The sequence below is a fragment of the Cynara cardunculus genome, assembly GCF_001531365.2.
Source record: "Cynara cardunculus var. scolymus isolate 2C chromosome LG 5, CcrdV1, whole genome shotgun sequence".
Taxonomy (NCBI): Eukaryota; Viridiplantae; Streptophyta; class Magnoliopsida; order Asterales; family Asteraceae; genus Cynara; species Cynara cardunculus.
The window spans coordinates 11,755,619-11,765,697 of record NC_037532.1 but is presented as its reverse complement, the minus strand read 5'-3'; the positions used below and the strand labels follow the sequence as shown (position 1 = coordinate 11,765,697).

The 10,079-nt window shown below is 34.2% G+C and overlaps 1 pseudogene; it reads right to left on the bottom strand.

The window, feature by feature from the left end:
• LOC112512510 overlaps positions 1-625 on the bottom strand; it is a 7,052-nt pseudogene extending 6,427 nt beyond the window's left edge.
• Positions 626-10,079: the final 9,454 nt, after the last annotated feature.

The window sequence follows — 10,079 nt, the reverse complement described above, 5'->3', positions numbered from 1 at the left end:
AGCAATTTGATTGCAAAAAACCTCTGTTTTCTCCAAACCTCAAACTGTCGCTAATACACAGCAGACCCATTTGGCTTCCAATTTCAGTTCCAACAGGAATGCCTCAGCAACGTCTTTCATTTTTGTGAGTACCATGGATGAAATTTCTTCTGCAGAAAACTCCTTCTCCTCACCTTTGTATGTAACTACAATCTTTGGAATGTCACTTGTCCCTTGTATGACCTTGAAAGGCCACAACTTCATGTCTTGTTGCACTGTGTCATCGCTGAATCTCTTTCCAACCAATCGTTTAGCATCTAGAAATCCATGAATATGGAACATAAGTATGTAATAAAATGACGAATAATTTTTTTTTTCTAATTAACTCGAATTGCTTAATTAACCAAAGGGCAAGAGATAGAAAACACAGACCAAAGATGGTATACGTGGGGTTCATGGCGACTTGGTTCTTGGCACCTTCACCTATTAGACGTTCAGCATCAGTGAAAGCAACACATGATGGCATGGTTCTGTTACCCAGATCGTTAGGTATGATCTCAACTTGGCCATGTTTCCAAACACCCACACAAGAATATGTTGTTCCAAGGTCAATACCGATTGCTGGTGCAACATCTTTTTCACTCATCTTGCACGAAGAACAAAGATTAAGCATTTATGCAACTTGAATCTTAAATAAATAAATATAGATCTAACAAATAAATACGTTGCATAACCATCATAATCTTAGAGTAAATCACGTCAACTGATTTGTTGAATGTGAAATTATATTTCCAGTATGATATATATATATATATATATATATATACACCTAAAATCATATACAAACCTTCTATATGTTATAAACACCATAAATCAATAGAAACCACACTATAAATCATCTTAATTGTTGTATCAATCGTTTCTTAAAAACTCAAGTTTTTGTTTTGTTCTTTAAACAACGATACACATGGGTTGATATGCTTTGCATATAATGTGTTTCACCAATGAAACGTTACATGATCGATCAAGTGATTTCTAATAGGAAAAAGACGGTTAATAGGATAATCAAGATATTAAGAAAATTTTGGAAGTTCAAATATATATGGTCTATATTGATTCATAGAACATATAGATGGTTTCTATTTTATTTGCCTCATATATAGAGAGGTTTAGGGAAAACCTAAAAAAGATGAAAAATTAAGCAACATCCTGGTAACTATTCATGTGGATGGTAAACACATATAGATACGAGTAGTTAAAGTTATTTGTTGGTTTTTATGTACGTGTCTATGTATGCATATGTGCATACCGAACCAATTGCTTACATATTATTTGTATGCGCATGTGCATACCTTTCAGATGAAATTGTTACCAGGATGTTCCTCAGTTTTTCATTTTTTTTACAGTCACCTGGGGTTAAGTTTAGGGGAAACCGCAAAAAAAATTAAAAAACTGAGGAACACTTTGGTAACTGTTCATTTGGACGACTGCACACGTGCTTAATACAAGTAATTTGTAAGCAATTGGTCTGGTATGCATGTGTAAAACCAAGAAACAACTTAATTTCTTATATGCATATGTGCATACCGTCCAGATGAATAGTTACTGGCCTATTTCTCCGTTTTTCATTTTTTGGAGTTTTTCCCTAAACCTCCCTATATATATATATACACACACACACATATATATACATATAAAGAGAGGGGGAGGATCAAATGAGTTCAGGGTCAAAATAAAAAAACATGAAAACGGTGAAATCACATGTTATTACGGAACATGATCAATGCAAAAGTTAGGGGCAAAGTCGCTTGAATCACATGTAATTTTACACATGATGTTAGTGTAAAATCACATGTGATTTAACTGTTCTTATATTCTTTTATTTAATCATTGTTCTCGTTTGAACCCGTCTATATATATATATATATATATATGTGTGTGTGTGTGTGTGAGAAAGAGAAATAATTAGTTTGGTTTCAAGTCATAAAATCAAACCAAAAATATGAAGTAAAAAAAGCAGATGATACAAACTTGTTGCAATAATAATGTATGAAATATATAAATAAAAAGATTACGAACTCAAAAATAATCTCACCTTGTATGAATGAACTGAATAAATATAAGCAGAGCTGAAGGCAGTCAGCCAGGGATACAGTCCTCCTCGACATCCTTGAAACGTTTATATACAAAACAATTAGTGGTCTCTTGTCATTTCCGTCAATTATTTATTTCAAAGACTTTCGATGCTTTCTTATGTAGCTCCATGGATATTACCGAAACCTCTGCATCATTGCTTAAACCGCCACATGTAGATTTTTGTTATACATAATAATTATTTCATTAATTCTAAGAAAATACATCTTAACCATAAGGGTGGTGCCTGATTGGTTTGAACTTGACTCCAAAAGTCAAAAGTACCAGCAGATTCCAGGTTCAAATCCAAGGAGGGATAAAATCTCCTTGTGGCCATGGATGTTCAAATGCGGTGACTTCAGGCTATCTGCAAAGTAAAGTAGGTGGTCGCCCTGAGATTAGTCGGCTCACATAGCAGGTGATATCCAGGTTAATAAAAAAACATACATCTTACTTTTTATTTTGGGTTCTATCATTACAATAAAACTAGTGTTTGGTAATCCGTGTTGTACGATGATCTTTAGGAAAAATCTAAATTTTGTTTACATTGATTATGCAAGTTCATATGCAATTTTAACAATGATGAATTTGAGTGTAGGGATAATTGTTATCATAAATTTAGTTTTTAAATACTGGTTTCGAGTTATTTAATCAATATGATTATGAATATATGTTAGATATGTGCATATTCCGGTAGAGACATTATATTTGATTTGTTCGTCAAAGGATTTGTAGCAAGTATGTACAATCAATGAACATATACGCATACATTCATATATCTTGAAAACTTGGATGTAACAATTAATATACAAAGTTTTTTTTTGGTAAATCTATGAACATATATACATAATAACATATATCATAGTGAAGTACTTTAAAAAATAAATCACCTTTTGACATATTTGAAAGAGTGACCACATGAATGATGATAAATAAAGAAAGGAAACTAAAAACAGAGATTTTATTACCATTTTGTGAGTAACAATGACATATTAGAGTATTTGTATAAATACCCATTATTCTTTTAGCATTTTGGATAATTCATGCGAAAAATGCATAGAAATGGGAATTAAGGTGGTAATAAATCATTGAATTACAAAACAAACAAAATCAAGATTTTATTAAGATTGGTGAAGTATATAAAATGACTTGCATGTAATAGTGTATATATATATATATATATACACCTTTGTGAATAAAAGGTTGATATAAAACCAAGTAATTTGACGATTAACAAAAATATATAGCTTAGATTAATCTCTTAATTTGCAAGACAAATTTAGTGTAAGAAAGAAAAATCTAGTGAGAGGAAGTCCAATCAACCGAGAGAGAGAGAGAGAGAGAGAGAGAGAGAGAGAGAGGAGGGGTATTTCACACACATGCATAAATAAATAAATATATATATCTATACTACCTTATTAAACAAATTTAAAAAAAGTCTTAAAAATCTTAAAATACTAAGTGACCAAAATACACTTTATCTATGTTACCTTTACTTTTCAACCCTTTACCCAAGACGCCTCTTCCTTTGGCTACCCTCCCCAAGACGCTGCTTCCATCGCTCCCCTGCCTAATACGACGATTCAGACAAGTCGTCGCTCCCAATACGATGATTCAGGCATTTCTCTCACTCCCCAAGATGACGATTCACTCGAATCATCATCACAATATATTAAAGCGAGGTTCCATGTTTTCTTCAATCTTCCATCGTTCAATCGTGCTTCCATCGTTCAATCCATCTCCAACTCCAGGTAACATCCAAATTTTCACATACCCATTAGGGTTAGTGGCTGTTTTATCTTGGAGAAATTTTTAACATTCAAAATTAGGGTTAAGTAACTTCATGTCCATTGGGGTTTTCTTTTAGAAGTGTAGTTATGTTGTCTTTTTGGTCTTTTTTTCATTGATGGGTGCTTAGGAAACCCAATCGTTGCATGTTAATTTGGCAAAAGTTAGGCACATGATTGGTTCAATTGCCTGATATCAAAGTAATCTGTGGAGGAAATTGTGGGATGGAGCACATGGATTTTGTGGGTATTTGAATTGGTCTTTTCTTGTGTGGAATTCAGTTTACTATAAGAATGAAGTCACAAAACCATATTTTGTATCCACTGCAACTCTTGTTATTCATCTTTATGTTTAATTGCTTGTTTGCCCCTTAAAAGAAAGCCCAAAAGAACATAAAAGATTCATCTTTTTGTGAGTACCATCCATATAATCAACTATTGTTTTCTGGGTATTTTCAGTTTGTTTCGTTTCTGGTTAGTTCATGGTTTTCTTGATGATCCATTTTGCTAATATGTTTCTCAATTTTTCAGGACCTATTCAATTTATCTGGTAAAATAGCAGTTGAGGTATTTCTTTTCCATATCATGTAACACATGAATAATATTGCTCATTTTGGTTTTGGTGGTAATAAAGTTAACTTGAATATACCAGTAAATGAAAACTTCTTCAATGTTCATTTGATTCTCATTTTTCAGTAGTTATTTGCATTCATCGGTAAAATAGCAGAACTCTTTTCTGTTTCAATATAATGGAAACACATGAGTAATATTATAGCTATGGACAAACATTTATATTGATCTTGATTCTTTCAAGTTAGATGCTGGTGGGAAGGGTTATGCTTGTTTTCTTTGTTGATAGGTACTAGGAAGCTTCTGACTGATGATGATGGTCTTCTGTATGCTGTGTAGCATTCTCCTGATCCACTTGGTAAAACTATCCTGGCCACAACCTTCTATTGCTCCCATTCACCTCTTAAAGTTGACGCCAAATAGAGAGGTTGCATATTGATTTAGGAAACAATGTGTTATTGGGTCTGTATTGTTATAGCTTTCTTTGCCCCTGTTTTGACCATTCTTTGATATCTAAAATTTTCTCGTGCATAAGCTTTCATGATTAGTTTGTGTCTTGTATGTAGGTTTTGTTGATACCAAAGAACGTGGTTCAAATATCTAGATTATCGTTCTGGTTTTTCTATATTTTTTATGATTCTTTTGTTTAGCATTATCGATTTTCCTTGTTGCCTTGGGAACATCTACGTTTCCTTTGCTGTATGATGCACATTATGTAGGTCTTCTTTGGTGGACATGGTCACCTGTTAATATGGTTTGCCGTAGAGTGCATGTGTCAATTGTTGAAGATGTTTTGGTTTATCTGTTTTTATGAATTCTACTATCCTCTCATTTTATCTCATTTCGTCCTTGGGTGTTTTTGGTACTTCTATATCGTTTTTCTTCTTGGGTAAATCAGATGTGGAAGGGTAGTTGTTTTTCTGCAGGTTTTGATCTAACTGAAGAAGATAGCTAGCGAATCGTTGGCACTTGTATTTTCCTCCTTGACACTATTCTTTTAATCTCTCATTTCTGAATTGCCATTGTATGTAAGCTTGCATGATGAGATTGTGCTTTGTCTGTAGGTTCGTTTGGTGCCAAACACCGTGGTTCAATTATTGCAGTCATGATGTGTGTTGGTTCTATATAATCCTTGTGATCGCATTTTGATTTCTACATCTTCCATCATCTTAAAGACCTCTTTTGTTTATTTGCTAATAGGTCTACAAAAGCGCATTCAGGTCAACTGGACCATTGTCTTTCCTGGACGATCCTATGACGTTCAACTTATAAAGAAGGTATAAGCTCCTGTATTTAACCACTAAGTGTTATGAAAAGTTGAAAAACAAGTCCTTCCAACTCTACACAAGAGTAGCTTTATACGAGTAAAGTTGAAACTATGCATATGGAAAACATTAATCATTCTTATTTTGATAGAGTTTTAGGTTTGGAATTTATCATGTTAGGAGCTTTATTAGCTATCAGCGATCACTAACCTTTTTTTTAACAAACATGCATGTGCTTTTGGTGACGGAAAAGGGAAATATGCTTTATTTGTGTATCATTTATACTTCAATGTTCCTTTGGCTGCTTCAGTTGAAATTTCTACTAAACTTCTTCTACTGGATCTTTGAACATGGGCTTCATTTTGTTGGTTGTACTTCCAACAAACTAGAATAGGATTACATGATTAATTATATGATCTGTTAAATTGGTAAATAAGTATGGCTTGAGAGTTCAGATCAAAGTACTGAAAATATGAAATGGAACAAATGAAGAAAAAGGGTATCTTTTATATCAGAGAACACATATTTGTAGTCTTTCGTGCATCCATCTATTAAACATGCCAATGCACCATATTCTCGGGAAGGAAAGTAAAAAAGAATGAAAACCAGGATGTAAACTATTTATTCTCTGTTCTATTTTCTTTCTTCGTCTAATGCTTCCCTTTCTCTTGTTGGCTACTTTTTCAGAATCATTCCTAATGACACTATTCCAATGACTTCTCCTCCTTTTCCCCTCTATTACTGCTATGTAATTAAATGCACTTATGGATTCTTAGACTATTTATTGACACTTCACATATGAATTTTGGTTTTATATGGTACAGGAATTCATGGGTAAAAATCTCCTTGCATTGAATGTCATGTGGAAGTATATGGAGCACGTAAGCTACTGTTTATCCTCGAAAATAATGTTTCGGCCCTTAAACGTGACTTTTGAATTGAGATAATGTTCCATAGTTATAGACCCTTAAATGTGACTCTTGCATCAGTTTATAATCCAAAAATGCTGGATAATGCTTCCACATTTTGTTGTCAACTGCCTGATGATATCATGCTTATGGATTTTTTCTGATAGAGATCTTTTTCTCTGACTGAAGAAGAGTACGTGTTAAAGCTTGATGATGTGGCAAATACGTTGAAATAATGGGGAGCGGTTTCTCATATTCGGAACAGCCTCGAAAAATTGAAAGAGCGACCACGGATTGGAAAGGTATGCCTTGGGTCGTACATGCTTATATATAACCTTGTATTCCCTCCATCCAAAAATTCAAGCAATTTCCATTTTGGCTGTCCAACAAGTAACATTTTTTGTTATGATTCAGATTATTTACTTGGTTTTTCGTTAGCAATCATTATAAGTTATCTATGACATTGATTTTTCGTTAGCAATCATTATAAGTTATCCCACTCCCATCTTGCATAAACAATGCTAAAACAACCTTGGATTTTGTGGAATGCTGAAGGGAATTTGTAGACTCCTTGGATTGTTCGGTATTGGCTGTTAAAGTGGAGATTGGACTATGGTGCAGTTGATCTAGAGGCGGTAGGTATTGATTTTTTGGTCATTTTGATTAATTAGGATATTGGTTTCTATTTCGATTTGTATAAGATAATTTATTTGTTTTTCAAATGTATTCACTAGAAGTTTGTTTCTTCCTTTATTATAATTATTTGGACAACATAATTGATTTTCATGCGTGTGTACAATAAAGTTCACCTCGAGTTCTTATTTGTTACATTATACTTGATTACATCCCGTTGCATCGGATGGGTACTCAACTAATAGGAATCGAGGTTTAAATATTTCTAAGGGTTCCTTTAAAAGATCGAATGTTTAAATATAACTTTTGTACTTTTTAAAAGAATAATTGCACGAATTTTTAGTTGTAGATTTATTAGAAAATTTGACATTCCGCCGCATTGTGTAACGCCCGAGATTTTTCCCCACATTCTCTGTTCCGTACATGTTGGGGAAGCACGTCAAAATTTGGTGTTTATAATTTTATATGTTTATACATTTGAATCTTTTTAGCATTTCATGGGCAAGTCTTCTCTTGGGAAAATCAAAAGGTAAAGAAAAGAGAAAGGAAAGAATAGAAAGAAAAAAAAAAAAAAGGGGGGAGGGGGGGTGCTACTGACTTGTACCTCCACTATGCCCTACCCTCTAGTTGTCCCTTGGCCATTGGTTCCTTCCCTTCCATGAGGGACATTACCTTGTAAGAAAATAAAGGAGAGGAAAAAGTCTTGTACCTAATGGAACCACCTCTAGTCTACTTGTTGGATCTTCAAAAAATCACTCCAGCCTCTTTGTTCTTCATCGAGTCCCTGTTTTGTTGGGGCTGGTTCTTGACCTCAAAACTGCAGACCTGAGCCACACTAGACCCACGTCGCACCTGACCGCACTGTGCCTGGCCGCGTTGCCAAACTAGGAATAGCCGGGGCTGTTTTCTTTTTCCCCCTACTGTCTTTTTGCTGCTGTCCGTTTCGTATTGAGGTGTTGCTTTTTCAACTAAGATCTTTGCCCATTTACTGGTTAACTCCTAGAAATTGGGATTTATCCTAATTCCTACAAAGGTGAGTCCATCTAAACAACTTATTCTATGAAAATTTACACTTTTGGTGAGAAAGCTCTTACTTATCTTATGCCTTAACTTCATGAAATTACTTATTTAGATCAAATGAAGATTTTTAGGTAAAAAGAGCATACTTGAGTAATCCTATTATACGGTTGAGTTGAGTTTAAATGAATGGATCAAATCACTTGGTAAAATACTCTTTCCCTATGAGTTGTGGACCATTTAACTTTAAACCCCTCATGCCCTAGGCTAGAGTTCTTTGTTAGCAAAGTGGGGTTATTTCGTTTATGATAGGACGCGCGTAAGATCCAATTGTTAAGTGGGCACTATTATGCTTATGATATCGTATTCAAGCATATCACTAGAATATAGTGGGTTTGAAAGCATGTGAGTTGTTTCGTTGTATTGGTGTGAAGGGTGGTGTGAGTTGGAATTAGGCATTGTGATCATTATGTAAATYCCAAATCACCTTCGCACTTCCACTCRGAAATAGGCATTGYGATTATTATGTAATTTYCGAGGTAAAGAGCTTAGGATCAYGACCGACTACATGACTGGTTAGGTTGAHGTCAATGGTATTAAACCTGTATGTGATGCTCTATGACATTGATTTATGACTTACTTTGTGTTCCGTCATAATTAACGGTAAATCGGGTCTCCCCCGTCATCTTCAGATGTCTTGACACTTCCACGTATTATTTATGACTCATTTTCTATATATATAAATATCGTACGATACTACGTCATTATTTATATTTATATAGTGCATGTATATCGTTTTATTTTATTCGTGGGAATGATGGTGTAAGTTGGTGATAGGCATTGTGATTATTATGTAATCACCAAATCATCCTCTCACTTTCACTCGGTAATAGGCATTGTGATTATTGTGTAATTWCCGAGGTAAAGAGCTTAAGATCACGRCCGACTACATGACTGGTTTAGGTTGATGTCGATGGTATTAAACCTGTGAATGATGCTCTATAACGTTGATCTATGACTTACTTTGTGTCTGTCATAATCAACAGTAAATCGGGTCTCCCCCGTCATCTTCGGATGTTTTATTGTTCCACTTCGAGTTATTCATGTCTTACTGTCTCTATTTCTGTTTAAAGTTACGTCAACTATTTGCATGTATATTTTTATATATGTTCCTTTATGTTTACGTAAACTCTTTTGTTTGGACTCACTAGGCGTAAGCCTAACTCTCTCTCTTTCTTGTTACAATTACTTTTTAGGTTCCTTTAACGGTGAGGCACTAAAGGGTTGAGAGGAGCGTTGGTTCGTGAAAGGCTCTTTTGTGATTATAGCCTTGTTACTTTTGAACGTTGCGTTTTTGACGTTATGGCTTTTTTGGAGATTGATAGAAATACCCGTCTTTAATCTAGAAAAATCTAGATTAGTAGGTTGTTATTTATCTTCTCAATAGCGGAATTGTAAACGCTAAACTATTACTTTTGTTGGGCGAAATTTGTTTTTATCTAAGATTCTGGTTCTCGTTTGATATTTCAAGTTTAGATTATCTTTTTATTATGGTGTTACAAGTTGGTATCAGAGCTCTAGTTTAAGCGAACTAGGTAAGGAACTAAGATGCCTAGACTTAAGCTGAGATTTTAAGCGCTAATTGGTGAGTTATGGGTAGAACATTTAAGATAAGGGAATTTTTAGAGTCATCAGAGTCGCATAATTCATGAACTGTGATGATGGTGATTGAGAACCCTTATGTATAACCTATTCAAAATTTCACTTAACTAATGTCATTTTGAGTA